This window comes from Rousettus aegyptiacus, unplaced genomic scaffold (genome assembly GCF_014176215.1).
Source record: "Rousettus aegyptiacus isolate mRouAeg1 unplaced genomic scaffold, mRouAeg1.p scaffold_m13_p_2, whole genome shotgun sequence".
NCBI classification, from domain to species: domain Eukaryota; kingdom Metazoa; phylum Chordata; class Mammalia; order Chiroptera; family Pteropodidae; genus Rousettus; species Rousettus aegyptiacus.
In genome coordinates, this window is record NW_023416295.1 from 114,032,657 (window position 1) to 114,059,350 (window position 26,694).

A 26,694-nucleotide genomic window follows, 5' to 3' on the forward strand; every position below is an offset into this window, starting at 1 on the left:
AATCCTCTTGGAGGTAAAAAGCCTTGTGCAAGCATGCTCATCATCTCAATAGCTGCTGTCGCTTTTCAATAGATTGTTACTTCAGTCTTCAACCCTTCATGAATGAAATTGTCCCAAATAAGTCTCTATTCATAGGTCAGAGTTTATAAACTTTGACACTATTGGCATTTTGGGCCAGATAATTCTTTATTGTCAGGAGCTGTCCTGTGAATTGTAGAATGTTTGAAGCACCTCTGGCCTCTCTCCACTAGATGCCAGTAGCATTCCCTTCCGTTGTGACATCCAAAAATGACCCCAGATAATGTCAAACGTTTCTTGGAGGCAAAACAAAACAAAACAACAACAAAAACAAACAAACAAACAAAAAACACCCCCTACACACTGAGAACCACTTCTCCAGGTAACTTCTCATCTAGAGATTTTGGCTTTCTCTGATACATCTGGTTTATCTTCTGATTTACAAAATCTGAAACTCAGAATTAGTCTTGCCTGATAAGTGTATCTTGAGATAAAATTTGTTGTGATGCTTTGAAGGTTAACCACTTACCTGAAATATACCTGAGACTCATCATCACTTCTTCTCGAAGTCCTCAGTTATGACTCTGTAGATATCACTCAGGCCCTCCCAATATTCAGTCAGAAGTTATGAATTATGTCATTTATAAAATATATTTTTTGGAAGTCAAATAAAATTCTTTCTCTCAGCAATATTGACCTCTGAAGAAAAATGCCTAAAGACAAATTCTTAGAGAGATCTTCAAGTGGTGATGTTTGTATGGTTTCTTCCATTTTTATATGCCATCTCTCTCTATTTTTTTTTTTTACCAATAATTATAGAGCAAACTGTGATTGGATGAACTGAAATGCAGAAAACATGGTACTACATGTACATGTTAATAATACTATTTCTTTGTCAGTTGAGCATATTCTATCCCAGTCTTCTTCATTCCCTTCTGTTTAGCCAATTAGTAAGAAGTTACCAAGGTGACTGCTATAAACAATGGCACCTCAATCTTTTAAAGCCTTAGAGATTTTCCCTCATAAACTCAACTGTGTGCAAATGAAGTTCCTATAAAATAGCGAGGACAGTAAACGTTGACCATTATTTTTTGTTTACTAATTCCTTTCTTACTAAATCTAGTTTGAAATGACCAGCAAACAGGGTCTAAAAATCATTCGAAAGGTCCATTTTCTAATAGTTTTCTTCTTTATACATCACCTTAACTTAGAAGCTTTATCATTCCAAAGTTATAAAATCTTTTATTTTGCATTTAACAGAGTTTGTGCCTCTGCTATCAGTTGCAAACTTGGCAATTTTTAAGTATTAAAGGTTAACATGCCTTACTTATCCTTATAGGACATGGGAGAAGAGAAAGCTATAAAGAGATCATTACTGCTTCTCTAGGAGTAAAGAAATCCTACTCATATGGATTTTCTTCATATTTCCCATCAATAGATGATAGATAGATAGATAGAGATGGACAGGTAGTTGATAGAATAGATTAGATGATAGATGATAGATAGGTAGATGATAGATAAGAGAGAGGTGATAGATGACAGATAGATGATAGATAGGCATGTATATGCACATACACAAACACACACAACTTCTCAAGGGATTTAAATCCATTTGGCATAAGTGTAAATGAATACTTGTATATTTTAGAATGTGCCCTTATTTAAAAGAAAGTTAAAGTTTTTAGCACTACATATGTGAATGGCAGCTATGAGTTTGATACAACCATAGATTATATGTTTTAGAATATAAGCCATTGTGTCAATAGAGAGGATAAAGCATAAGAGCAACCAAAGAAATAAGACTCCCGAAGATATTATTCAAACCTCAATTAAATTTAAAGTATTTATATGCATATATAAATACTTTAGTAAGTACCGATAGCAAGAAGCATAAAGTCGATGGAAGAGTCTCTCCTACTCTTCCTTATAAACTTGTCCACAGCTCCACTGGCCAACGCTTCTACTGAATGTATGTTCTTAGCTCACTCTCAAACTTGCAAGAACTCCTCCTGTTCATTTAAAATCTCATTGACAACCAATTGTTTTCTTTTCTCTGTGGAGCCAACCTTTTAAATTTCAATGTACTCCTGTAAAGTGCACTTACCTGGCAATGTGTATTTGCTCATACAATCTCACTTTTGGTGTTCAGTTCACTCATCCTCCAAATGTGGTTATGTCAAAACATGTGCATGGCATATTTTCTTCACTCAAATTGCTAATTAAAGGGTAATGGGCGAGACAGCTAGAGTGACTGAAAAAAAATTTCTAAATACAGATGCCTATAAAGTGTGTTTAAAATACTAGAATAATCTTACCTATAAATCAGAAGTATGCAAAGGACCTAGATTAGCATGAGGTAAGTAGAAAAATTAGTAATGTAAAATGTCCTGATTCTGAGGACATTCTCTATTTAGTCCAGTAATATTTATTAAGCAGCTACTGGGCAATGCACTGATGTTTCATTGATGAATAATATGAGGTTTACAAATAAGTAAGAAATTAAATGTAATGAGATAATGAAATATAAAGTGTGAAATGCAAGCATATAGGAAGAACAGCTAGAATCAAAATAGTTTCTATTTAAAAGACACAGGTGAAGCCATTTGTAACAAATACAATTTATACTCTGCACGTTAACATCTCCACTTAAATGTCTGCTGTCCAACATGTAAATAGTATCTGAATCCCTTTGTCAGGATTTTTTCATGAGAGGAAGAAAATCCCTGTGGCAATACCCTGACAGGCTAGGAATATCAAGGAATTAACAAGATTCTCCTCCATTCCCCAAGAAGCAACTCTCAATCAATAACAAACAGGAGTTAAAGACCCCAACTCATTTGCCTTTCCTATGGAATAACTCTGAGATGAGTGTTTTATATAATTTCCCAATGTCTTCTGCATATTTAAGCTCTAGTCACTGACAACGGCTGCTCACTCGGTAATATCCTCTTTACACGTTGCCTTCCCTTGTCTCACTTATCACTTTCCTTCGGTGCTTCTTGCACACCCCACATAAGCCACTTTCCATTAAATGATCATATTAAGGTCTGCTCCTGGGGAACATAAATTAAAGCACCTTCTAACCTTACAACTTTAAAAGCAGAAAAATCCCTATTTTTAATGAGCATTTACAGATATAAAACCATACTAGATATTTACATGATGTAAAGTTAACCAACTCTCTCTTTGTTTTGTTTTATGAGTTTATTGATAGTTCCTTTTACTACTGTGGGACAATAAAACTCTGAGTCAAGAAGGTGTTATCCCTTTCGGAAGTAGAAACAGACAAAAAAAAGTATTTGGGCCAAATTGGTTCATTTTTAGGAATAATTTAAAAACTAGCTAGAATTTTGACCTAATTGTGAAAATTCCCCCTTAGAAAAAAAGAAGAGGTTTTTTGATTTGAAGATTTTTAAAATAAGGACTTTAATTTCCTTCCTTTTAGCTAAATCGCCATCTCCCAGTGATTTTCAGTGATGGTTAAGTAATACCAAGATTATCTCTGATTATCTCAAAGAATATTACAAAAGCATTTGGTAGGAGAGAAAACAACATATTTTCAAGTACCTTTCTAATATTCGGTTGCAATAAAGATGTTTGAACAAGGAAAAAGGAAAGGAAACTTAGAAGTCTTATACTCCTTTACTTACTCTACACACCCTCAACCAATGTTTGAAAACCTTAGTGACTTTGATTATAGTGTTTCAGTCTATTTTATTGCCAGATAGACAATACTAAAATGTCTACAATCTGTTCCACTCCTTCCCCCAATGAACCATATTAACTGTGTATCTTTTTTTTTTTTTTTTTTTTTTTCTGGCATTATAAGCTATCCAACCCTGAACCACCTAAGGTTTTGGAGGAAGTTTATGAAACTAATAATGAGAATTATAGACATTAGTATCAAACATGTATTTTTTTTTTATTTCAGCATATCAAGAAGATAATAATATATTCTTTATCACTAATGAAAATCTTCCTTCAGAAAGGACTACAATTCCTAATTGAGCTGAGGATTGTGCAATTTGCCAAAATATAATTTTGAGATTTTTCTCAAGTATACTTAGAATTGCCGAAATGCACATATGAAACTCATACACATACATGGCTGTAGTACTTCCTTATGCACATTGAAGTGGCATACAGAAAAACAGCGAAAAGATAGGAATTGCATTGCCAATTGAAAAATTCATAAGTAGAGTGGAAAAGGAATCTAGCTGGAAAGATATGACCCAGCTTTACAGGTGGATCTTTTTTGAGATCACTGAAATGATTTTCTACAGTGTTAAGGAATTTCTATTATTAACCTATGGCACATGGGTACTGAATGCCCAAGTAATAACAAGAGCAACAGCAACAACGAAAATAAAAATGGCTAGCATTTATTGAACTCTAAATATGTGCCAATGAGTCTTCCAAGTCCTGTATCTCTATATATGTATTAATATATTTCATCCTCGCAATGGAGATTCATACATTTACTGCATTATGTGTGGGGAAACTGAGAAAAAAAGGATTCATTCATTTGCTAAGGGTCACACAGCTATTAGTGGCAAAGCTAAGATTAGAACTAAGGAAGTACGAATTATAACTATTATTCCGTTCTAAATGTAGTTCAATTACAATAGTGATTTCACTAGCATAAAAATTATAACAAAAAGTTTTTCCAATAAGGCAGAAAATTGAGCAATGTCCTGAGCCCCTTATCCCTTTTCTCTGGACTGACAAAAATGTGAACAGAATAATGCAAACATTTAGAATTACTTTGGAAGAAAGGAAATTAGGTTTGCTTGAGAGAATGTTACCTTGTCAGCATATTGTAGACATAGAACCTCCAGAGGACTGGGATGTACAAAAACATTCCACCTTTGGCTTTAAAAGATAAGATTTTCAAATAGATGTTCGAACACATAGTAAATGCATGTTTCTCAGATTTGATCTTATTCATTAATGATGAAACAAAGATACTGTTAGGAAACTTGTTCTTGTATGAATTATCAGAGGTAAGAAACCTAAGATCACAAATCTGACTGGATTCAAATTATGACAGAAATTGGAAACATCTCTTGAGGTATACAAAAAAGTTTTTATTAAAATTAATAAGTCTTATGCCAATGTTGAAAGAACTGGGTTTGTGTCTGTTAGAGCTGTACCAAGTTGATCTATACTTTCTCAATTGTTGAAATAATATCAGTTACCACGGTTAAATCAGTGGTACAGTTAATAACATGGAAACGTGTCCCCTGACACATCCCTACTGACATTTGTGGACCAGCTGTGCCACAGCCAATTCATTTACTTGATTCTGATTTGGTCTAAGTGCCAAACTTATAATCAAAGGGAAATACAAAAATAAAAATAAAATATTGACAGTATTGCTGTATCGCCACACTAAATTTTTTCCTTAAGGAAAAAAAAATGTGTTGTCAAACTGTTTTTCTTTTTTATCTTCAAAGGAAGACATTGAAATAGATCTTCCACTGAGGCAAAGATATGAGAACAAAGCAGGAGAACAAATGAAAGGGTGCCACAGAGAGTGCTGTGTTCAGTAACCAACACTGTCAATCAATATGGACTTGTTACTTTAATGAATTCTCAAGTGTCGTTATTAAGAGAAACGAGTGTCTGTTATTTCAGAATGTAAAATGAATTAATTTCTATCCAAGAGACCTCTGACAACTCACACTTTTAGTTCTATCATTATTATGTACATCGATGTCAGAATAAGGTATATTCTCTCTTTGGGAAATGTTCAAATGCAGATACATCTAGTAAGCTTCCTTTAGGCTGGCAAATAAAGTCCATATTTACTAGAAACACTTTTTGATTTCTGATTCATGCTTTACATACTCATTGGTGATCAATCTCACTTAATCTGACTAAAGATAATCCTAATGGTCTTGGGTGAAATAAATCAAGAATAAGAAAGGCAAAGGTACAATGTAACAGAAAGGTATGAGTTTTGCTATTCGGGAAACTAGAATTTCTCTGGGTATTGTGCTAGTTATTTAACCATGGCTTAAGTTTACTCAACTAGAAAATGGAGGTAATATTATTTATCTTATGAGTAGATATTGTAATGATTAGATGACATTCATACATGACAGCTGTGTACACTCAACGTTGCTTTTTAGCATATCCACACTATACTTTCACCTTTAAAAGACTTGGAGATTGCAAAATTGATGATTATCCAATAAGCAAATAATAATATAGAGCTTTTTATTGTCTCTATAGAATATGTTGGCTTACCATTCTAAAATAATTTGGATCTTTGTGAATTCAATACTATTGTTTTCCACTGACCTAAGAGGGAAATGTGTTAAGCAGGGCTCCTCATTCTAGAACAAAGGAACATACAATAGCATATATTCAAACAAATCTCTGTTGATTCAGAAAGATGGATGAGTGAATGAATGAAAGACTGCAAAGGGGTCTTGAGGATTGTTATGAATCCATTATTTCATTCTAGATGGAAAGAATTCTTTATGAAAAATCATCAATTTAAGAATTCTCATTTCAATAGTTAAGATTTCACAAATTAATAGAATTTAAAAAATAGATGTTTTAACTTGCCTTCAACATAAACAAAGCTGTATAATGTTTCCTACAAATTAGTATTGCAGTTTTTCAAAGTAAAAATGAAAGCTCAATTAGGAAAAAACAACCTGATCTAATTAAATCTACCTAAAAAACAAAGAATAGCTTTGTTTGCATATCAAGTTCAAGGGAAAGTAGAATGGCTTATCAGGCAGTTGATCTTCATAGAAAGACAATTTCAAAAACCTTCTAAGTTTATGACTGCTCTAAAAATCATTTTGAATGAATAATTACACATATAACATATTATTGAAATGTATTTGTAAAACCTGTATAATTTTATTAACCCATGTCACCCCAGTAAATTTAATAAAAATAAATAAAATTAAAATAACACTACCCTTTTATAAAGAAAATTCTACAGGAGAAAATAAGATTTTGAGTCTCACGTCTCAACATTGCTTTCATACTACCAGCTGTCTTGCATTTGGTAGTGCCCAGAATTCCTGAGAGATTTTCTCTGTTTTCCTACCTTGCTTCCCCACCCCACTTTCAGCACATTATTCTCAAACATTTGGTGAAGTCCTAGGTGTAGGAAATGACAGTTAATGTCATCTTTCTCTGTATCTGGAGTCCTTGGAATTTTAATACATGAGAGAGGCCACAGTCAGTCAATAAATGTTAAAGTTTGGGCTATTTTTCCCTATTCCATTCTATGGTAAATTTTTCCCCTTCAGAGAATGCAAGTAGTCATGATTTCTCTCTCTTAAAAATGGTTTGTACATTCTTTCATATGGATTTCTTGTTGTCCTCAGTTTTCTGACATATTCAAGAGAAATATGATGCTGTAGCTTTTCTAGCTTATCATCTGTATTGGGATGTGATCAATGATTTCTTGCAACACTCTACATCCTAATCTTACTTTCTCCTTTAAAGCTTATTTTCACTGAAAATAGAATCCAACTATAACAGATATTATCTTTCCCACTTTAACAAGGTATCCCATTGTCTTCTAGCTTTCATCATTTATTTGACAAATCATCTGTTAGTGTTATTTTTGCTTTGTTGAAAGTAATGTCTCTTTTTTTCTTCTGGCTGGTTACAAGATTTTCTTTTTCTTTCTTTCTTTTTTTGGTAGTTTTATGATGATGTATCTAGATGTGATTTTCTCTTCTTTTTCATGGTACACATGGTTTATAGGTCTTCTTGAATCTTAAGGTCTGTGTCTTTCAACATTTTTGGACCCTTTCTTCCAGGATTCTTTTCACTATGAAATAAAGACTGTATTATATATTTTAACTGTTTCCCATATGATTCAAACTATTTATGTATTTGTATATTTTAGATTTTCAGATTTAGCACAAATATTGCTATCTTTCATAGTACCAATCTAGTCTTGTCCTATATATCTGAGTTCCCAACCACCAGGCCAAGAACTGATACCAGTCCATGGCCAGTTAGAAACAAGGCCACACAGTAAAACATGAGTGGTTGGTGAGCGAAGCTCCATCTGTATTTGCAGTAGCTCCCCAGCACTCGCATCACTGCCTCAGCTCCACCTCAGATCATCAGGCATTACATTCTCATTGGAGCACTTGTCCCTGGCACCAAAAAGATTGGGGACCGCTGCTGTATTAGGTTTCCATTTAGTAATTTTAGTTACTATATTGGACAGATCTAGAATTTCCATTCGATTTTCTTAGATTCAAGTTATCTCTCCCTCCATTTATTTCTCTAGCTTCTTAAATATATAATCATAGTTTTATTTTAAAGAACTTGTCTGCTAACTTTCTTATCAGGATTAATTTAGGATCTTTATTTGTTAGTATCTTTATATGTCATATGGTCATATACTCCTGTCTCTATGCAGTGCAAGTCACTGGTATTAAAATGAAAAAGGTATGTTCTTCCCCTAGAGAGTGTTCCTTCCATACCAATCCATAATGGGGGCTCATTTCTTTAGTTCAATCTAGAACTAAAATAAAATAAACCTTGCTAGGAGTTCTGAACATTTTTCATGTGCCTTGATTTGCCCACTACTTTGCTTCATGTCTTCTCCACTTAATTTTTATCCTCCTATTTGAAATTTATAAAAATATTCTTGGGATACTTTGCATTCTTTCATTACAGGTCACAAAACCCAATTCTAACTAACTTAAAAATATGAAATTTCTTGTAGGCTAAATGACAGACGAAAGATCAGGCTCACGATGAAAAATAGGCAATATCTCATGAATTAGGGTGGGACTGGACGGATGAAATTAGCAACTACTAAACCATCTTATTCAAGTGTCTTTATATAAGTTACCTAAAATATAGTTCCTTATTTTTTCATCTTTGTTACCTTTATATAAGATAACAATTCCTGGTGGAAAAAAAAAAAAGCCAAATTCATCCATTTGTTTATTTATTTATTTATTTTTAATGAACTTTTTAATGATGACATTGGTTTCAGCTGTGCGCTTTAACGATAAGGTATACATATGTATATACACATATATGTATAGATATATGTGTATATACATATGTATAGATATCTATACATATATGTGTATATACATATGTATAGATATATGTGTATATACACACACACACACCTCCCATAATTAGATTTCTTTCTGTCACCACATATTTGATCCCCTTTACCTTGTCTACCTTCCCCCTTCCCCCACCCCCTACCCACCAGTAACCACTAGTCTATAGTCCATGTCTCTGTTTGTTTGCTCTGTTCGTTTGTTGCTTTTAGATTTATATCTCACATATAAGTGATATCATGTGATTTTCAACTTTTTCTGTCTTATTTCGCTTAGTATGATTATCTCAAGGTCCATCCATGTTGTCGCAAATGGCAGTATTTCATCTCTTCTTATGGCTGAGTAATATTCCATTATATATATGTACCACAGCTTCTTTATCCAATCATCTATCGTAGGACACTTCTGTTAAAAGCGCAATTCTTTTAGATGGTATATGTCAACAACAGTAGGGAAATGTAAAACCTCTGAAAATATATATAAAAGACACATAAATTTAGTTTCTATTTGACTAAGAAAAGGTTCCTTATAACTAAGTTAAAAAGCTTACAAATACAACATTTCCTGTTATTATCTCATTATACAAATGTTATTATACATGCAGAGTGATTGTAAATTCAAAGCATTAAAACAAAATGAAATGCTTATTGCTATGTTAAGCCAATATAGGTACCCAGCTTTATTTTCAGAATGGTTAGTTATTTTTAGGATTTCTAGTATTTCTAGGATCCAAATTTTACAGCTCTGATGCATGCAAGAAGTTTTATATGTAACATTAGAGATATTGAATTAAAAAGATGTATAGTTCTTTATATGGTACTTTAAAAATGATAATGTAAACATGTCATACTAATATTTAGAAATATAAATTAACCTTTACTTTTTGCAGTATGATTCAAGGAATATTATTGCTGGAAGGGACACTAGAGATCAAATAACCTTAACATGTCATTTCACATTAATTATTGTGCATAAAAGTGCTGAGTCTGCATGAACTGTGTGTGGAATTGGTTCACTTCTGGTTTTACAGATTTTGAGATTGCTGGGCCTTAGGTCACAGCGAATGACCTCTTTATTTAATCAGATCATTTCTCACTTAGTAAAATAAATAGCAAATGTATTAACAGGCCTAATATGTATGTGGTTTTTTTTTTTAATGTGGTCTATAAAGAAAGCATTTGAGCATTATCATTAGAAGTTAGTTTACTAATAGTCATATTCATTGATACTCATACCATGTTGCCTGATATCATGACAAATAAAAAGCATATAAAATAGTAATAATTAATATGAGCTTTTACATAGAAAATAATAATATTAAACATATAAATAATAAAACTGAATAATCAGTACACCATGGTCACCAAACTTAGTAATAAAGAGTTTCTCTACTGGCATAGCTATTAGAATTTATCATTAACATAACAGCAATCATGATGCAAAATATCAAGGTACTTGTCCAAGATAACACAGCTGATTAAATGGCAAATGTAGGAAGGGCATTCCCATCTCCAAGCACTGCTTTTTTCCAAAAATTTTTCTCATAGGAAGGATGCTTTTTAGCAAGGAACATACACATAGTTTCTTCCTATTGTTGATGTGTTCAGAAGCAGCTCTTTATCCCTGTTCTTGAAGAGTCTACAGTCTAGCTGGAAGGTGGCATATAAATGTGAAATGCATTAAAATTATTAAATGTAACGTCTTCATAAGTAAAAATTAACATACTAAAAAGTGATGGCATAAGAAATGTTAAGTTATGCAGAGTTAATCAAGTACTTTGTAGAAAAGGCAAATTTGAAATACGGTTTTGAAGATGATGAAGATGAACGAGTAGAAATATTAGGAGGAAAATCCCGTGATTAAAAACACAAAGGGACGAATGAATGTTAAAGAGCTTAGTAAAATTATTTCAGAGATGAGTATAGACAAGTGGTGAAGCAGTCATTAGAAAGCTAGAAAGCTGTTCAGAAGGCCATGTATTTTGATAGAATAGGAAATACTAAAGACAAGCTGTAGTTTCTATAGTAGGAATATTACACAATGAAAGTGGATCTGAAAAGAGTATTTTGGTAATAATGAATACTATAATTTTAAAAATTCTAGCATTTGTATAGTGTACAGCATGTTTCTATATTGTTTTCTTATTTCCCTTCACAACTATCATTTCATGGCATCGAGTGCTAATAGCCCTCTTGCATTTATTTCCCCTTTATTCCTTTTAATAACAGAACTCCTAAATTTTAGTTATGACTTGAGATCCCAGCAAGATATATTTCTTAGCCTCTTTTAGTGTAAATGCATCTATATACTCATTCCGGCCAGTGATATACGCAAGGAAATTACAGGAGCAACTTTTGGATTATCACCTTAAATATAAAACCTCCAAGCCTGGATTTCTTCATTCACCTTCTTCTGGTCTGGAATGTGGATAGAGATGTTAACCAACATTGATGATATGATCAAGGATGGAATGCACAGATAATAGAACAAGATGAAAGAAACTTAGATCCCTAAATGTTTTCTTGGAGCGGATTATTTATGCCAGCTCTGGAAAATTCATTTCTGTATTGTTTTATGTGAGGTAAACTCCTATGTGGGGGTCTCTTGTTTCAGCAATACAGCCTAAAAGCTAATGCAGAAATTGTTATCTAAAAGTAGGTCTTTGCAACAAGAAAAATTTAAAATATCTGACATCGTCTTGGTTTGTGGACAACAAGTAGGTAAAAGGATATACTATATGCTGATATACTTGTCACACCTGTCCTGAGGAAAAACATTTGGCGAACTATAACTTCTAATAATTGGAAGTCACAACAAATGACTTTGAGCTTCTAGCTGTAGGGGAAGAGGATGGAAAACACAGAATTCTGACTGTTTTCCTACTTCAGCAAAATTCTATAAGAAAAAAGATAAGTCCAAACAAGAATCTGCCAGTGTATAAGCAAAAGCGGAAGCGAGGAAGTCTCTGCCTGTGGCCTATAATCTAAATTACTAGGAATCAGGAACTCAGAGAGTTGGAAAAGTCAGTATTTCTATATCCTAAACAGCAAGAGATAAGATTGTCAATTAAGAATTTTGCCTGGTCAGACACAGTCAGCCCAGAGTCAAAAATAAGATTTAGGGTACATCCTCCCAATCAAACCTATTGTTTCATTTGATAAACACCCTTGAATTGAGAGAGCCAGAGATGGGAAACACAAAGGTGCTGATAATGGTTGCCCAATGTAATGTAATTAATATTCTCTCACTGAAAACAGAAGGAAGTCAATAAATATGAAGGTGGAGGGGAATGAGAAAAGATACTTTATGAGCACTGATGATCTGTGAAGACAATGGCAAACTCTTAGTTTATTTTTTATTAAAAGCATGTAACCAGAGTGAGATATTAGAGAATACGAATAGTTTTTTTGTTTGTTTGTTTGTTTTTTGTTTCTAAAAATCATGCTCTATTGATTGAACTTATTTTGCCACATGTGCTCTAGAAATTATCTTCATCGGTACCATGTGAAGTGCTGTGCTTGGTAAAATGTACATCTTTGGTCTCGCCTAACATTTAATGAATCATTTCTCAGCTGGTGGGCTGCTAAAACTTATTTTTAACAAATGTCCAGTTGATTGTTATGAATACTAAAACTTGAAAACAACTATCCTACTTTATTAAAATAAGTTAATATTGAATGTGAGAAATATATCTGTTTTGTTTTTCTGTGTGTGACAATAAGCACAGTGTCAATGACAAGCAGGTACTAACTGTACATATTTGATGAGAATTAAAATAAAAATAATAGTTCTTTTAAAGTGTTTATTATTAACACGGGCTTCTATTAATGCAGAGATTATCAAATAACAGTATGACTATATCTATTTTATCAGCAGATAACTAAAATTACTTTTGCCTTTGTTGTTTTGCTTACTTAAAATATAAATATTTTGGCAAAACAATGAACAACTTTGAAACTTATGATGAAAAATACCTGGTAGGACGACAGAGAGACAGAGAGAAATTGTATAGCCCTATCTTATAAGAAAAAGTAATCTAATTATCAAGTTAATGGTAAAGATTATTTATATATAGCTACAAATGAGTCTTTTAAAAAACTTTAACCCTCTTTTTCCTATAATGACGTGAAAGTTAGCCACTATGACTTCAGTAATGATGACTTAGGAATCTTTTTGTTAAAAGCGAAGTTATATCTAAATTCAAATAATATTTTATATGAAGAATCAAGTTACAAAAGAACATGTATATGAAATCTGTCTTTGAAGAATCAATACTAGACGTAGTAAATACTGAAATAATCTTTACTGTTAGCTCTCTATTAATCTTTCATGGTAATTTTTGCCTGAGCTAATTTTTAATTGCATTAGCATACTCTTATGCAATATGTATACTAACCTACACAGTTAACTCACTTACTAAATCAATATTACTTGAGATAGAAATATAACTTTTTTAAGAAACAAGACTGTATCATATTATAATTAAATATTCAAATGTCATTCAGGTCATTTCCTTGGTGAAATAACATATGATAGCTCTATTATATACTTAATGGACCTACTAAGAGAATGACCATATGTCTTAGATCAGTTCTGCATCCTCAGCTTTGGTATAATTGCCATGCTCATTAAACAGTTCATTTAAAACAAATTATTACACTGTTATTTCTCATTGTAACCAAAGTAAAGCATTTAACACATTTTAGCATTATAAAGAATTAGCTGAAACTTATATTCAAGTAACCACATATTTTAAATATATATTTACATTAATCTCATAGCAACTCTACTAATGAATTTGATCTGGAAAAATGGCACTATCCAATTCCTTTGAAGGCTTATTTGAGCTACTCCATATCATTACAAGCTCTGAACTCCCACAGTATCCAAAAAGGTTTTTCTTAAAGAGAAGCAAGTATCCTAAGCAAACCTTATAAGGACATAGAAAAAGTTACTTTATAAGCAAATGCATGATCAACTATAGCCAGTTGACAATGTTAGTTTCTATGGAAACGACAGTATGACTGTATGTTAATGACTTCCCTTTCTTCTTGGAAAACACTGCAGGAAGAATAGTAGTGTTATATTAATTACCAAGAAAAAAGGTGGGAGAGGAACAGAGGAAAAGGAGAGAGATAAATTTAAGTTAATTAAGTGAATAGGTAAAAGATAAACAAACAAGAATATGATGAAACATTTGAAAAAAATGTAGATTTTTTTTTTCTGAAGACAAGAAAAAAGAATCAGGCTGGGTTGGTTAGAACCTAAAATTGAGCAGTGACATTATCTACAGTGCAAGTGTTCTGGAGACTGGCAGCTGTGGATGATATTACACACCACACTAAGTGGGCTGCCTACTTTGAGTCATCTTTTTGAGAACGGTAAAGGGAGAAAAATTTGATTTTACATCCAAGATCTATTTTTATTTACATCTGTGACCATTCCTATATTTTTGATAAGACTATTATTTAATGTGAGAATTAAATTTAAAATAATTTAAAATAATTTTGAAAACCTGAAATAAAATGCTTTCCTTAATACATATACAAGATTCCTGACAACTTATTTTTTCACTCTCTAAATTCAGGTTTTAGATTTTTTTTTTTAAAATCACAACTTGGAAAACAATATTTACAAAATGTTGTAAATCCTACCATATGTCCAAAAACATCTTCTCCTAATTTTTAGTATATTTCCAAATGTGAGATCATCCTAAAATTTGTAAATAGTTGTAAAATTAAAAATGTAATGGTGTGATGCAGAAACAACCTATACTATTTACGGCATATAGCTGTTCACCTCTGAAGTGATGTTAACTTCAGAGCCTTTACACATTCTAAAAAATTTTTTGAAACTACTCTCTGTGTATCTCAACATATAAAGTAATATGTAGTTTTATTAAACATGAACACATATGTCTTTAAATTTAATTAATTGTTTTCAGTATGTTACCCAAATTTGCAGACATTTTTTTGTTCCTACACTATGATAAAAATTTAAAAATTGTAAAGATCTTGCAATTTGATTGCTCTGAGATCTTCAGAAAATGTTATACAAATGGTAATTTAAAAAATCTTTTTATCATTTAAAACATTTTAAAACAATGGTACACTCACAAGACTTCAAAAAAAAAGTATTCTAAATATGTTTTCAAAACAAAACAAAATTTAAAAAATGTCCCCACCACAGAATTTTAAAAATATCTAAAAATCACAATCTCATGTGAGTTGTCACTACATTCCAAATGTAGGTATTGCTACATTCAAGATAACAAGATGCTCACAGAGGGAATCTGACTACTCTCACTGACTCATCTCCACACTTTTAGTTTAATAAGAACTACTCTGCTCACTCACAATCGTACTTTTTATTAATGACATTTGCTTAGCTCTTGGTATGAAATTGCTAACCACATCAGTATGCTGTACTTGAATTAGGGGAAAAAGAGCTTCTATGCTGGTTTCATGACCTATTTCTTGGACTATCTAGGGGCATTTGTTCTAGTCCAATGTGATTCATCAGCCATGTCATAGATCTGAAGATTGGCCCATTTCAGGCTTGATAAGGAATACAAAAAAGCGGACACATGAACAGTCCATTACCTAGTTCTTTATAAACATATATTTGTGGTTCCTGAGTTTTGTTTCACTTTTTCAGCATCAAAAATCCCTGTAATTCTCAGCACCTAGCCACAGTCTTAGTATAAAGTCATTAGTTTCCCAGTGTTGTAAGCCAATGAGATATCTGAGGTCGCAAAGTAATAATCATTATCATTTTACTATATACATTAAAATCTTTATGTAGTATTTAAGATGGAATAAAACATTTCTAGCATAACATATACTTGTAGTTCTGAGATATTTACTTAATATGAGGACCAATATCAAACCTAAAATAGTTGTTTTTTTTTTTTTAACATTTGTTTCACTTTGTTAAGGTATGTTCCCAAAACATTGGACCTCTATACCAATTTTTTTTTCAATGAACACTATAATTCTGGAATTATAGCAACTGTTAGAGAATGGTAATGTTGAAAATAAAACATTTGTTTTTAAACCCTGCAATTGTGTGAGAAAAAATACCTGGAAATAGACGCAATGTATATGAACCAAGACAATCATTAACAGCAACAAAAAATGGGTGAAATGTTTTAAATCTAAAACTCAGAACAAAACAAAACACTGTTTTTTCATACCAATAGAAAATTGGTTCTTGAAAGTCACCTAGGTGACTTAATCCTGTTTATTAATAGCAAACAGAGCATAGTTAAAATTTAATTCATCTGAGAGAGAGTTTGACAGAAATGTCTGTATGCATTTTGGAGAAAGCAACCTTCAAAAAATAATAAAATATAAAATTCACTAGGTTCATTTTAGTTGATCTACCTGGATAATTTCCTGGTTTTATTTTTCTGAAGGCATGACTATCACAAACTGAAGCATGTATATAATAGATTATCCAAAATTTTACTTGCAGTTTGTGTACTTTCAGAAATCCAAGAAATGGTAATTCTAGATTGTAGAAGTTAAACACATTTATATTACTAGATTGTAGTTCATAAGGCAGTTGGAACGCTTGGTATGTACTATATTTCTATCATTTGCACCACCAAACAGATTCCAGTAATATGGACAGGTGCATGTAAGCTCTGCATAGCTCTGTTGGATGAGAGTCAGAAAAAAATTGTTCAACTTATTGAACAAGTATATTCGAAGCAATAATATCTCTTTCATTTCTTTCCATAGGTCTATATGTAAAAAAGCTTGAAGAGAATGAAAACTGTCCTTACCAATATTTGAGGCTATCCCTAAAGTTTGTGCAGTCCAGAACAAAAATGAAAATGGAGGATCACAAATTGTAAGTGTACATGTTAGCAAATTACAAATCAAGCTGAAAAACTTTTTAAAAAAATGTCTTATCTTATTGCTTTGACGCATATACCTTTTTAATGCTCTGGAAACCCAGGCTTGAATTCTTGTGCCAGAATCAGCCCTTCCAGAAAAAGGCAACTCTGGGCTTGTATCCACATTATATTCCACCTTCCATTCTCTATATTTTCTTCCTCTTCACTAGCAACTGCCCCTCCCCCTTTTTTTTCACCACAAATCACCTCATGATCATGCACTGGACACTCCAGGTCTCAGGTGCACTCTTCATCCATAGCCTCTGCAAAGAGCTACAGGCCCACCCTTGGATTCAGGGGAGTGCACACCAGGAAATGGTCCACCTCTACAGGTTTAGATGTAAGACTGAGACCTGTGTAGGTTGTAAATCAGGTTCAAGGATGTTAACGCAGGGAATTCTGAGGTTCTAATACCCAAAATAAAGCCTGAGGGTAAAAACGGATATTACAAATGAAGTCTTGTCCCTGCTCTTCCTTACCCACAGAGAAACCCATAGTTAGAGGGAACCAGGATAGGACCCTCTAAAATGAAGGTACAGAGCATGGACCCCATTCCTCTAGTTTAAGGCAGAAAAGTTTACCTGCTTTAAAAAAAATGTCTTTGGGATATTTGAATCCTGAAATTATAGAATATTACTGAGTAGAGATCATTTTTTATCATTTAAAAAAAATGAAGACCATTTTTACAGTAATTTTAGGTTCACAGCAAAATTGAAGGAAGATATTTCTCATATATTCCCAGCCTGCACACATGCATAACATCCCCCTTATCAACATCTCACACCAGACTAGACATTTGTTACAATTGATAAACCTACTTTGACACATCACAGTCACCCAAAGTCAGCAGTTTGCACTTTAAGATATTTATTACACATTCTATGGGTTTGGATAAATGTATAATATGTAAATATATCATTTTAGTATCTTACTTAGTCCTTTCGCCATCCTAAAAATTCTCTGTGCTCAACCTATTAATCCCTACCCTTATCAACCACTGGTAAACACTGATCTTTTCACTCTCTCCATAGTTTTACCTTTTCTAAAAGGTTATATAGTTGCAAAAATATAATATATAGCCTTTCATATTGGCTTATTTCATGTAGTAATATTCATTTCAGTTTCTTCCATGTCTTTTCATGGCTTGATAGCTAATTTCTTTTTAGTGCTGAATAATATTGCATTTTTGGATGTGCCCTGGTTTATTTATCCATTCACCTTCTGAAAGCCATCTTGATTGCTTCTAAGTTTTGGGTATTATAAATCAGGTTACTATAAACATTGTGTGCAGGTTTTTGCATGGACGTACATTTTTAAATCTTTTGGGTAAATGCCAAGGAATATGATTGCTGAATTGAATAGTAGGAGTATATTTAGGTTTGTAAGAAATCATCAATATGTCTTCAAAAGTGACGATGCCATTTTGCATTCCTGCCACCAGTGAGCAAGAGTCCCTTCTCTTCCAAATATCTTTGCCAGCATTTGATGTTCTCAGTGTTTTTCTCTTACTTCATGGGTGGCTTATCTTCTCATTGCTTTGACAGTGACTTTCACAGAGCAAAAGGTTTTAATTTTAAGAACATCCAGTTTATCAATTATTTCTTTCATGGATTGTACCTTTAGCATTGTACCTAAAAAGTCCTTGCCATACCCAAAGTCATCTAGGTATCTTTATGTTATATTCTAGCAGTATGTGGGGTAAACACCTGACAGATTTTTTTTTTTATTTCTTTGTTTTTATAATGAAAGTGCCTGGCATTCAGCTTTTGATTGCAAAAGCAGCCAGTTATCTGGAATTAACATATTGCCAGCCATAGGACCAGATAGAGCCAGGCTTTCATTTTAAACTTCTGAAATTTCCTTTATTTTAGTAATCTCTGGTTGACTTAAATAACTGACCATTTGGCTGCTCATTTATCCCTTTCTATGCTTTAAATCCTGTTCTGATGTTTTAAATTCACCAATCAAGAGTGAGCCACCAAAATCCTAGGCCCCCCTTCCTTTACCCCAATAAAAGAGGAATTCCAAATCTGTGCTCTCACATGCATTCACAAGATCTCTCTCTCTCTCTCTCTCTCTCTCTCTCTCTCTCTCTCTCTCTCTCTCTCTCTCTCTCTGTGTGTGTGTGTGTGTGTGTGTGTGTGTGTGTGTGTGTGTGTGTGTGTCTGTCTTCTTCCCTCCACCACTGGGTGTGTGTCCCAGGCTTTTCATGATGTACCCTCCGAGACCCGTAAATAATAAATCTTGGTTTTATTTCAAATTCCCCTAATTGTTATTGTTAAGTGCATTTTGCAATCCTTGTAAGAACTGCAAGGGCCAGTCTATCCACAACATTGGTTTCTGTGGCAGCTCCCCAGGGGCCCAGGTAAGTACCGCCAGGCATTTCTAGCCTACAGCATCACCATTAACATGCTGAGACCTGTACAAACAGAGCTTTATAGTTTGGCATTTTACATTTATGTCTGTGTTTCATTTTGAGTTCAATTTTATAATAGGTATAAGGTCTGTGTCTAAATTCATTTTTTTTGCATGTGGATGTCAGTTGTTCTTGGAAAATTTGTTGAAGAGACTATCTTTATTGTATTGTCTTTATTCCTTTGCCAAAGCTATGTTTACCCTGGCTAGGCTCTCTAATCTCCTCCATGGATCTATTTGCCTATTTTTTTTTGCCAATACCATACTCTCTTATTATCATAGCTTTGTAGTAAATCTTGAAGTAGGTAGTATCACACTTCCAACTTTGTTCTTCTACTTCATTATTGTGTTGGCTGGTCTAGAATTTTTTGTCTCTCCTTGAAAACTTTAGAATCCATTTGCCAATATGCACAAAATAACTTGCTGGGATTTTGGTTGAAATTTCTTGAATATGTGGATCATGTTAAGAAGAAACAGTGCCACATACTTGAAATGCATAATTTTAGCTTTTTCTTATAAAAAATATACCAACTATACTTAATTTTTTTAAAAAAAGAAAAATAGATATATTTTAATTAAATTTAATATTTTCCTGTTATGCCACACCAATATTTTATCCATTTAGCTCTACTTGAACCATGATTCTAGTTACTATAAAAAGTATTAGATCAGAGTTTATCTTTACCATTTGATAAAGCTTCTTATTTGGCTATTTAATTATGCATATCAAATAAACTAATTGTTTAAGTTTAGGATGATATGGCTATGAAAAAATTTTACAAAGTCATGTTTTTTTCCTAAACAATTTCTAGTGGAAAAGTGTACATCTGTACGTATTATAAAATGGTTTTTGCTAGACTTCTAATTTTACATAATGCACCTAAACAAATACCTTCTACCCTGACAATGGTATAATATATGCAGAAGCTTTATTAATAAAGCATCAAAATATATGAGTGTTGAAAATATATGCAGGGTACTATAAATATCTATTAGACCAAAGAATCAGATTTGTGTGTGTGTGTATATGTGTGTGTGTGTCAAAAAGTTCTTATATATAATCTATTTCACATTTTCTTATTTTGCAATCAAGTTTTGAAACTAATTCCTAGAAAAATAATATCTGGGCCATGTAGCACTGTTTAGCCAATATTTTATGTTCTTAATGAAACATTTAGTAAAAATAATTTTAAACATTGTTAATTATATCTAATTGTTTCTGCATAATGTAAAGGAGAAAATTATGAAGACACTTAGACTAAAAAACTCATTAGAGATTAGAGAGGGAAATTTTGTTAAACCATATTCTCCATCCTGGAGCAAAGTACCTTTAACACATATTTTTCATTAGTTAATATAAGAAATAGTGTAGTTAAAATGACTATTTTTAATAATCTTGTATTTTAATCCTAACTCTCCTATTTATTGGTTCTCAGTCACTATTTTATAAACAGATTATTATGTCTTCCATTTTATACCTGAAAAATTGAGAAATAAAACAATTTTGTACTTTTGTTAATAACAAGTATAGAATATAGATCAACCCAATGAGATACTGATTGGTAAATGATATGGGTTGGGGTGGAGTGGTGTGGCTCTACTCTACCAATTTCTGTGCTATAAATTATTTTCGGCATAGCCCATTTTTAAACTACCAATCTGCTGCCAAATAACTGGTAAAATTCTCGAAAATTTAACAATCAATCCTAGGGATCAGCATGAGTCATTCCTACAATACTACATGACTGATCCAAGCCTCTCATAATGTAGGTGATTTCATCTGTAATGCTAAAATATGTTCAGATAATATGTTATTCATTTGTGGATTGCTCTAAAATATGTATGATAAAATATTTTCTAATGTGTATGATGTACTAATCTTATTCACCAATAACTTTTATTAATAATTATATAAATTGATTCCTTACACTAGCTTGTTCCAAAACCAAAATTTCAAAAATAATATATGAACTCATGTTTATTCTATGAATTTTAAACATCAAAATTTAAAAATTTAAGGAAATCTAAAAATTTAAAAATCTAAATCTAAAAATTTAAGGAAAAAAGAGAATAAATGATTAGTCTATGTTAAGGAAATAGTCATTTCTTTAATAGCCTGTGAAAATTTTGTTGGACCTTTAAATAGAGTTGTGAAATAATTGTCTTAAAACTCATCTGATTTTGGATTTTCAGATTGAAAGTAAAAGTGTGTTAGCTTCTCTGTTAGGATTAGCAAATGCGGCATTGCTTTTCCATTAGGATTAGCTGTCAACTATCAGCAGTAATGCTAGAAAACTCATGGCTTTATTCTGAGCAAGCCTAGAAGATGATTCAAGGAAGTTACTATCAGGTTCTATCCAGGATTGCAGAGCCAGAAAACTTCACAAGGAAGCAAAAACCTTCTTTGGGAGTTTGGCATGAACAAGTGCACATTACACTTCCAGTGAGTTTATTTTGATCTAACTTATTTCATTTAATGAAACACTCTAAGGTTTTTCATTTTCTTTTATCTAAATTTGGCTCCTTTGCAGACAGAAACATCTAAAGTAGCATTGGTTGTCTTTGCAAACACAAAGAGAATCCCTTAAAACAAAGATGTCATTTATGTTTTGCCTTCTGAGATTTGAAATACTGTATCTGCTTAAAATATTCACCATGTGACTCAGGAAGGAAATATTCTAGTATATTAAATTACATATAAATATTTGTGTAAATAAATAGATATGTTAATTTATATGTCTATATGTATATAAATAAATACATATACCAGAGTATGTATAGACATTAGAATATATTTTCCATGGCTATTTCTTATTTAGCAAACATTTACTGAACATTTATAATTTTTAAAACATTGTGCTCAGAGCTGGGAAAAAAGTGAATAAAACATTCAGGAACGAAGGGATTTTATTTTCTAGTAGAGAAGACTGGCACATACGTGGGAAATGAGATTGATATATAAGACGAGGCAGAGAAATGGACGAACACTGAGTATAAAATGGCCAAACTAGAACCTAATTTATTTAACATTCTAACAGCATATTATTTGTGGGTAGACAATTCTATTAGGTCCCATAAGAGTAAAATGGAAAATTTATGCTCACATCTTTTTCTAAGCAGACCTTTGTTACCAGACATAGGAAGGATGTAATATCATCAGTTATTATAGCTGAAGAGAGATGTTTTTAAGGAAAATTTTCTAATATTTATCAATTCTTAAAATGTACATATCTTTAATATAGCAAATTCACTTCCTGGAACCCTCCTCCCACAACCAGGATAAATAGCATGTTTTTCCTCCTGAGAACACTCAGTATTTTACCATATGATAAAATTATAAACCACCTAACTTTTCAAAGAGATAATTTAAGTGGCACATGTTGCAACCATACAATAAAATTAACTGGAACAAATAACAATAATTTTGTTTAAAAACGTACTTAGTATTATGAAAGAAAATGTTCAATAGGTTATAAATATAGGACTGTGTCTGACAGCTCTCTATTCAAGAATATTTTGCTCTTCTAAGAATGCTTTAGAGATAATATGCATTTATAAAGAATTTGTTTAAATTTGAACCAAAGTACTACCTTCTGATTTTATTTCATTTTTGATGGATATTAACTGCCACATACATGCATTGGTTGTTTGTTAATATCTCATACACAAAATTTCAATATACGTATATTTATTTTTGTAGTCAATTGGATCCCATGGTGAAGTGGGTTATATGTAATTTCAAAATCAAATCATAACTGCACATAGGAAGTACTTGCCAAATCATAGTTATTATCCTCTAACATGACCATGTGTGAGGGAAATGAGAACACTCTCTAAATTCAGACAAAATCTCCACTATAGTAAGCAGAATATTTAGAGCTAGGCACTGTAGAAAAAAAAAGTAGCCTTAGGTGAGGAATGTATCACATCTCCTGTTTAGATTCTTACAATTTCTAAGTACTGAAATAGCTATAATCTAAGCTGTGACTAACCTCTTTTATTCTCCTAAAACAAACAAAAATCTCTTTAAAATGTTTCCTTCAATTTTGAACCTTTTTATGCTCTCAAAGGCTTTTCTTTTCTTTTGGTTGTTTCTGTAAGTGCCTAAAGTCTTTGAGTTGCTTCCCTTAGAGGGGAATATTAAGCAGCAATACTTAGCAACATAATAGATAAGAGCATTATTATTTGTTGCCTTAGATGATATTTGCAAGATATGCAAAGCATTTTTTGTTTGTTTGTTGATATATATTTCCATAGCCCTAGAGCCTCTCTTTATACAAAATAGCCCTCTGGCTTTCATCCTACTACAGATCAGACTTTACTCAAATGTCGTAAATTCTTTACTGCATGCCACACAAATATGTTTATCAGGCATAGGCATAAAATAGTGTCAGAAAGAAAATATCTGGTGATGTTGATAAGTTTATTTGTTACTCTTTAATTATGTATGTAGTTTTCAAAGCCTATCCAATCACACACTTAATTTAAGAACATAGTTGACCCAGCTTGCTTTAACAGAAAAGCCCTAAATTACAGGTGCAAAATAAATTAGTCAATGAAATTTACCTGCATTTGTATTTTGTGCCTTTAAATATTGAGTTTGATCCACATACTCTACAAATTTGACTACTAAAGTTGAGTACCGCTGATCTAACATCAAAGTAAGGTATTTGCTATCATTATTGAAAATATCCTTCTGAAGCTTTCTAAAATGTTACATTCAGGGCAAAAAAAAAAATTATTTCAATAGCTCCTGGCCATGGTTAGAAGTTTTTCTTTCCTTTTATATATTTTTATCAACCAAACTATTTCATTACATATAAGAAGGAAAAGATAAAATTCAAGGGTGACCCACTTTGCACCTGCTAGCAGGGGAACGAGGGATGGGGCAGAGACAGCCAAGAGTTAGCAGGTTCCTTTCAAACCAATAGAACCTGAACTAGCTTCTTACATTTAATCCAATTTCTTCGTACCAGTTTTCTCTAGGAAGGTATCTCTAATGATGCATTTAAAACAGAACAATAACTTTATCAAATAATTACCTCTAATTAGAAGGTTTTTTAGTATACATTGTTTCCCATTCCTCCCTTCAATAACTTCTGTATTTCTAGTTCATCTTTTAGGTGACCCCATTAGCGGCATAACTGAGAATTCACAGTTAGGAATCTTGTTCAGCCAAATTAATTAAGTGCCATTTTCCTTCTGGGAGGAAATTAGCTGTTTCAATAAATATATTAATTGAGTGTTTGTTTCTGTTTATTGTAATCATACACAGAATCCCTTGGCACAGCTATGCCTTATACCAAAACCCTCTTTTAAATATTTCTTTCAGATTTTTCAGTTAACTTTTGAAGACACCTAAAATTTTATCATCCGTGAAAAATAATGTGTGATACACTTCTCCAGATCTACTATAGGTTTACCAGCTTTATATTACTTTTTGACATTGAAGTACTTTCAGGAAAATGTTGATCTCAGGTTGGTTCCATATGCAGCTATTCATACGAAGCAGGACTCAGATCAATTTTTTTTAGTTCCTGAAGTCTGGTGGTCAACATTCCTGCAATGAATCCACTATGAGCCCTCAGGGGAGGCCATGTCAGAGGTACTGCACTGAAGAAATAGGTTGTGCAGAGATGGATATGGCATGATCCTTGCCCTCAGTAGAAATACACAACAAATAACACAAAATAGACGTGAAAGGTACATTAAGAGGGGAAGAAAAATGCTTCACAGGAGCACCACTAAATATTATAAATTTGGGCAGGTATGTAAGAGGGAAAGTGTGGTAACTGCACTCAAAATACAGTGAAGGATGAGAAATTTTATGGCATGTTAAAGAAATGACTAAAATCTGGTTTGGCTAAAATGCCTTCTCTGGGCACCTAATGTGAAGAGTGAATTTGAACCCCGATCATGGAAATATTTTTATTCCTATCTGGGAGGTTTGGGTTTTAAAATGCAATGAGAGTCTTATAAGATTTTAGAGAGGGAAAGAGATATGTTCAGAATTGTGAATTGAAATATCAGCTAACAAATCAAAGGATAGTTTTCTAAATAATGGCCATATTTTTATCACTCACCCATCCTTCATTCATTGCATTAAACATTCAAAAAAACATTTGTTAGTGGCCTATTCCTCTATGAGTAGTAATGTATCAGTTACCTAATCTAACAGTTATATTGTATTTGTTATTGTGGTATACAAAGATGAATCAGATGTGATACTATTATTATTCATAGTTCAGAAGACAATAACAAAATGCATAAATAACTACAGAGTCAATTTCAAGAGAGAGGATTAAGGAAAACTCATGAAATAATATTGGATTAAAAAAAGACATTATTATAAGATTAATTTTATAGGTCATTTTAAGAAGACATAGATAAAAATTGTTTGATTTGAGGAGTCTGCATTAATCTACTACCCCTATAGTACCTGCTAAAAAGCTACAAATGTTCTTTTTTTTTACTTTTAGAGAAGATTCCCATTAAATTATTTCAGAGTACTTTAGCTGTGTTTGAGCTGTTTGAATGCAGTTTGTAATGGGTCATGAAAGGAATAGTTCATCAATGTGCTACTTATTTTTATAACACCTTAGTGTAAATTAGTTTTTTGGATGACTTTTATTTTTCCATAAAAGTAATTTAAGAAAAAAATGGAATTTTGATAGCATAAAGTTGTCAAGAGATCATGTAAATCAAAGAGTCAGGATCAGAAAAATGATAAAGTGAGTGACCATAAAAGGCTAGTGGGAAGCAGCTTGAAGGCAATAGAAAACACTAGTCATGGACCAGGTATGTGAAACTTAGGAGAAAAGGTCATTGAAGGGAGAAAGAAGAAGGTCCTGAAATTAAACAAAGTCAATCTCACTATTTTGCTTACCACTGGTCCTACTCAGAACTAATACCCACTGTGCATGTACCAGTTCAATTGTTTATTGTGAGCATCTATTCTGAGTTGTCAGTGTTCATGTGGTATCTATTGCTAAATATTCTGGTACTACTTCAAATTCACCTAGTACCTGTGATAAACATCGGTACCTCCTGATAAATATTCTGGTTCTAGTCCAAACTGATATTTAAACTAAATTCTTCATAGAAATCCTAAACCTTTTTAAAGAACTACTGTCAGTCTAATTGTCACAATTTTTTTTCTCCTTAAAACTCTCATTTGGTTTGAGGGAATTACACAGTGAAGTTCACTACAGTAACTAGCTTTAGAATTTCTTAGTCCATTCAATCTTTTCTTCTCAGAGCTTGACTCATTTCCTTGTTTCACAG